The sequence below is a fragment of the Dendrobates tinctorius genome, unplaced genomic scaffold, assembly GCF_039654945.1.
Source record: "Dendrobates tinctorius isolate UK_male_01 unplaced genomic scaffold, ASM3965494v1 ptg000074l, whole genome shotgun sequence".
Lineage (NCBI taxonomy): Eukaryota > Metazoa > Chordata > Amphibia > Anura > Dendrobatidae > Dendrobates > Dendrobates tinctorius.
Window position 1 is genome coordinate 529,034 of NW_027361742.1, and position 6,532 is coordinate 535,565.

The window sequence follows — 6,532 nt, forward strand, 5'->3', positions numbered from 1 at the left end:
TTAAATGCTAAAACTGACCTGCCACTATGATTCCCCAGGTCAATACGAATTCATAGACACCAAACATGTCTAGGTTGTTTTTTAGTTAAGTGGTGAAAAAAAATTTCCAAAATTTGTTGAAAAAAAAATTGCGTCATTTTCCGATACCCGTAGCGTCTCCATTTTTCGTGATTTTGGGTCGGTTGGGGGCTTATTTTTTCTGCGCCAAGCTGTCTTTTTAATGATACTATTTTGGTGCAGATACAATCTTTTGATCACCCTTTTTTGCATTTTAATGCAATGTCGCGGTGACCAAAAAACGTAATTCTAGTGTTTTGAATTTTTTTCTCGTTACACCGTTTAGCGATCAGGTTAATCCTTTTTTTATATTGATAGATCAGGCGATTCTGAATGCGGCGACACCAAATATGTGTGTGTTTCTGGGTCGCCCTCCCAGGGCTGTGGGGTACTTGGTACCGGGCCGGTCTCTCAGAGGGGATTGTAACAGCAGCGGTGACCCAGTCCGTGGCCCTGGGTGCCCATGTAAAAGGGGGGTATTGAATGGTGGAATAAAGTTGAATGGTTCGTGACGCCACCTGTGGTGTTTGGCAAGGGGGGTGTTAGGCCGACGCTGCATGCAGATCCTCTGGGGCTGATGGTATGGCGCAGCAAAGATGTTATAGCTCCCCACAGGTGAAGCTGTAGTCCCAGTGCAGTGTAGATAAGCGTTGCAGGAATGGTGCAGTGTAGGCACAGGGATGTAGTGGTGCCAGGTGTGTGGTGCAGGAGTGAGTGGAGGACACCAGGGCATGTAGTTCCAAAACTTTACTCACAGTCTGTTGTACAAACAGGTGCCCGCTTCCGTGCCGTGTCCTCCGGGTTAGGGACTCAGTCAACCTCCAGGCCAGATGGAATACTCCTTTCCAACACTCCGCCAACATGTGCCTTTCTGAACGTCTCCTCTTATAGCGCCCTAGTACTGAGTTACACTGGAGGTCCTCCTGTCCAATGTTCTTATGAACTCTACTTGTACGGCAGACAGCTGTAGCCTGCTTCAGGGACTCCTTGCTACTAAGTCCCGGCTCACTATCCAGTTGCTGTTGTGCCCCCAAGTCTTGTGTGGGAATAAAGCGGTCACTACTTCTATTCCTCCGGTGTCTGCTGCAGGACCATTAGTATCCATAACACCTCGGGGACCGGGCCCCGGCCTTGCGCTTAGAACTTCTAGGAAGGGTTCTCTTCTAACCCACATCCTCTGTTCTCTTTTACTCCTCATGTTCTATACTAATCTTTCTTTCTATGGAAAATCTGGCTTTCAGTCTGTCGCTCTCTCTCTCTTCCTTTCCTGTGCCAGCAGACCCAGGTCACTGGGATCTGCTGCAGCACTTCCATCCATCTATCCCTCTCTCTGGGGATCTTCTCTCTCCAACTGAACAACAACTCTCCACCTAAACTCTTCCCGCTCTCTTTAATGTCACTAAGCTCCACCCAACACCCAGCACGTTTCGTGTTCCAAGCAGGGAGCCACCAATGGGTGCTTTGCTACACTACTTTGTGGTGTGGGGTGCAGGTGTTGGAGTCTGGTCAGGAGCCTCCACCTTACCTGGATGGTGGGGCACCACACCTCAGGAGGAGGTGCAGTACCTCTGTGGCGACTGAGCCTCAGGGGTGCCACATTTGATTTTTTTTATTATTGTTTTATTTTGAATGGGGCGAAGGGGGGTGATTTGAACTTTTATTGATTTTTATTTTTTTAATATTTTAAAAAATTTTTTTTTTTTTCTTTACTTTTGGGATGCTTCAATAGTCTCCGTAGGAGGCTAGAAGCTGCCACAACCCGATCGGCTCTGCTATATAGAGGCGATGATCAGATCGTCTGTCTGTAGCAGAATTGCTGACTTGCAATGGTCAGTACTCATAGCAATCTGGCAGTGACAACTATAGAGGTCTGCAGGAGACCTCTGGTTGTCATGCCAACGAACTGGCATTTTGCAAGCGTAATTAGCTTGCAAAATGCTAGCGTTTTCCAAGCGATATGTAGCATCGCTTGGAGAACTGATTGACAGGTTGGTCACACTTGTCAAACATAGTGTTTGACAAGTGTGACCAACTTTTTACTAATGAGGCCGCCTATGCAGCATCAGCAGTAAAAGATAAAATGTAAAAAATAATAAAAAAAATAAAAAATGGTGTTATTCTTAGCTTCCGACGTCCCGCGCAGCCTTCCCGCCTCTCTCCACGCTCTCGTTCCCAGTAATCCTTTGCGAAAATGCCCGCGATGACGTCCGTTCTCGCGGGATCGTGACGACGTCGCGCGAATGACCGCGAGATTTCGCGATCCCGTGAGAACGGACATCATCGTGGGCATTTTCGCAAAGGATTTCTGGGAACGAGAGCGTGGAGAGAGGCGGGAAGGCTGCGCGGGAACGTCGGAAGGTAAGAATAACACCATTTTTTATTTTAAATTCTATTTTTTACAGGGATATGGTACCCAAAGCCCGGAGGACAGTCTCCTCTCCTCCGGGCTGTGGGTACCATCCGCAATTGTTCTGCTTACTTTTTGCATGGTGTGCACAGCCACATGCGGGAAGTAAGTGGAACAATGCATTCCTTTGGGTGCGGGATCGCCGCTATTCCGCAAAATTAATGAGCATGCTGTATTTTTTACCGCAAAGCGATTCCACCGCGGTAAAAACCGCAGCATTAGCACAGCATTGCGGAATCCCATAGAAATGCATGGGATGCTTATTTTTTGCGTTTTCACGGCAAAATCGTGAGGTTAAAACCGCCGCGGAAACGCGAAAAAAGCACCACGTGTGAACTCAGCCTTAATGCTGCTGTCAGAGTTTGACAGCGGCATTTAACGGGTTAATAGCCGTGGGTGGATCACGAGTCCACCCGCGGCTGTTCCGGGTACAGGTCAGCTGTTCAAAACAGCTGACATGTGCTGGGAAAGATGTGGGCTCACCGCCAGAGCCCACATCAAAGGGAGGGAGTCCCACATTGTCGTACATTTACGCCCGATGTCGGAAAGGGGTTAAACGACACCTGTCAGCATAAAACCCAGTATATAGCTGCAGGAATAGGGGTAATATACATGAAAATGCTCTGTTAACTCCTTAATGACTAGGCTATTTTATGGCTTTTTTGTTATTTTCTCCACTTCTTCCATAAGCCATAATTTTTTTTACCATATGAGGGCTTATTTTTTTGCTGGACGGGTTGTACTTTCGAATTACATCATTCATTTCAACATGTGATGCACTGAAAAGCGGAAAAAAAATCCAAGTGCATTGAAATTGCAAAAAAAAGTGCAATTCCACAATTGTTTTGTCATTTTTTTATTTGCCATGTTCACTAGACGGTAAACCTGATCTGGCAGTATGATTTTCCAGATCAGTATGATTATGAAATACCAAACATGTGTAGTTTTTTTTACGTAAATGATGAAAAAAATTTGACCTGAGTGTTTTACACCTGCCTGTGGAAAGCTAATCAGGCAAGGTGCACAGCACAAAAGAGGAAAGGATGGGGCACACCCCCAAGTATATCAAGGACAAGAAACTAAAGCAAAGCCGGAGTGAGCGCACTGTCACTCCTCTGCTCTGGTGCACGAGCTGCACTTCCAATTAGACTGCTGCACATGCATGCTGATAATGGTATGTAACCGTATATTACCACTATAGAGACAGGTAAATGCTGTTGCTATTTTTCACTGACTGGTTTTCTATAAATGTATTACGTAATCCGTGTAATAATAATTTTCACCATCCCCAGCATACAAACACAAAATGATTGATGTTTTACAGATGGATAGCTTTTCTGATAGTCTTTGCAAGAAGGTGTTGACTAGAAAGGAACAGCTCCTGGTAAAACTTTGTGGTGCTTTGATTTGCCGTGGTTGTGCTTTGTGTTGTGTTATTCAGTTTATTGTGGCGTGTCTACACTTACATGCCATGTAGACAATGCAGTGGGTTCAGGAGGAGCCGCTCTCCATTGAGTATTGGCTTGATTCATTGGTGGCGCAGTGGAGGGTGCACCGCGGTGACCGCTGGGACACAGAAGTGTCTGCATCCTCCACTGCGCCACCAATGAATCAAGCCCATACTCAATGGAGAGCGGCTCCTCCTGAACCCACTGCATACACTGGGCATTGACTCTAAACTGGACCCAATAGGCTCTGACATATCAAATTGCATTGCGGTGACACTACTTACCTGGTTTTCCCATGCTGTTTTTTTGAAAAGGCGACTATATGATAAAGGCCAATGATAGGCCGAAACATCGTTTAAATTGTCGCTTCACCTATCAGCAATAAACTCACCTGAAGCATTAGTTTTCTTGTACATGTGCAGTGATTTTCTCTGAACTTATGCTTATGGGACCTCGGGTTCCTTTCACTGGCACCGTTTCACAAAAAGTCGAGTGCTAACCATTTTTTCCACTTAATGCCATATCTACAGTCTGCCTCCTACACTTGCTCTGTAATTTATTTCTCATATTTCCTTTTTTCAAAGTAATTGATGCAATGTCCTCTTCGGTATCTCTCTATCATTATTCTCCACTTTTGGCTACGAAGTTGTGTATATACTGTAATTAGCGGCCTGAACATCCAGCACTGTTTTCTTGTGTATTTCCACAACATCCGCTATGGAAAAAGCTTCATTTATTTTTCTGCACTGTTTCCTGTTGGCGTCTGTGTGTAGTCAGTTGTTTGCAGTTACAGGTCAGATATAGATCTTGTTCATTTGTATAAATAGATGAAACACTCCTGTTTCCGCGGTCAGATGTCGGCTGACGTTGTGCTCTAATTTTTTATTTGTTTTCTTAGTCTGAAAATCCGACTTGCTATTTATTACTTTACTTATTTTGATGCATGTAAATGCAGAATACTACAGTAATGGTCCGTTAAACATCTACCTGTTGGATTTATACAAGCTGGTCGTCAGTTGTTTACTGACCTGAGAAAACAGTGATGGAGATGGAATGATGACTGATCGCTCTATCCCTATGTGGTCTCATATCTTTGGCGTCACAGAGCAACGATGGTCGCATTTCTATAGTAGCGCCCTTGCAGCATGCTACACACCCTGAGTCCCAGCAACTTTGTGCATGTTTGAGAAAGATCATATTGAGCGAACCTTCAGGACATTCCTTGCCCATTTCTGGACTGTGCATAATAAATCTAATTTCCTCGTTGAATTTGGAGTGCCAGGTTTTCTTCTACAATTGTAGACCTTTTCCGAGCACCCTACAAATCTTGGCGTGCCCTACTTGCCTATCAAATATTGATGTTCTTTAGGGCACAGTCAGCCGACCATATAAATTGGACAGAGATCGAATCGCAATGCTCAGATTGGGCAGCGGCTCTACCAACCCAAAAGTGACAGCTGCCTAGAAATACATGAAGCTGTCATGTTTGGGTCGGGACAGCCATTGGCTACTCCATGCACTCCATTCCGATCTGATTGGTTAACTGCGCCCTAACATGGGACAAAAAAAAACCAATGATTTTTATTGATGGCTAAGAATCATTGCACCTGACTGATGAGCATTTTACCCTTTCATCGTGTGCATGCTGGCTTGTCTAGACGGACCAGTAATCTGATATTTCCTACAAATGCTCACTGGGCAATCATTGGCTCCAGCTGGATGGACACGTAGGTGGGCTGAGCTGCTGGAGTAAATCAATTCTTCAGAAGTGATGATGAGAATAAGGATTTGTATTAACCCGTTTTAACGTAGCAATGACATCTGTATCAAGTGAGAAAACCAATGTCATATTTGTTTTGGCCACTTGATAAAGACTCCGATACGGCGTTGAAAGGCGTTCAGAATTAAAAACCTTATTTTCATCATCATTTCTGAAGAATTGATTTACTCCAGCAGCTCAGCCCACCTACGTGTCCATCCAGCTGGAGCCAATATCTCCTGGAAGATTTATCCACCAGCCACGGGGCAGCAGCCACTGTTTTTCTTCATGCCTACATAGGAGTTTTGCCTGTCACACCACCACCAGGTGAGCACAACCAGCATTCTCCTACTCTTCCTCCATAGGGAATCACCCTATTGTGCGCTCTGTTTCCCACCTCTAGATTTACACATTTGGCAATCATTAGCTCATATAAATGGGCCATAATGCTAAAACTGAACGCTCTTTCGGCTGACTCAGTTAAAGACCCCTCTTTATTCATGACTGGCAGATCTCATACACTGTAAAAACATTTTAAAAATTCTGATCCATTATAAATATGCATGCTCTACAACAATGTGCAGTGCAATGTTTCTCCCAGAAGCTTTTAGGGCAGAATAGCTCTATATAACAGCAGGTAAAACCTCAGTATGACAGTATAAAATGACATATATTGTATACTTCTCCATGGATTCCCTTATAAAGCACTGCACAACAAGAAGCTCTAGTACCTCCATGGCATCACAAGTCTCTTAAATGGCCAGACTATGGATACATTTTAGAGTCCTCGTGGATTTCCTGCAGTTTGACTGAACCCTTACATACAGTGGGGAAAAAGTATTTAGTCAGCCACCAATTGTC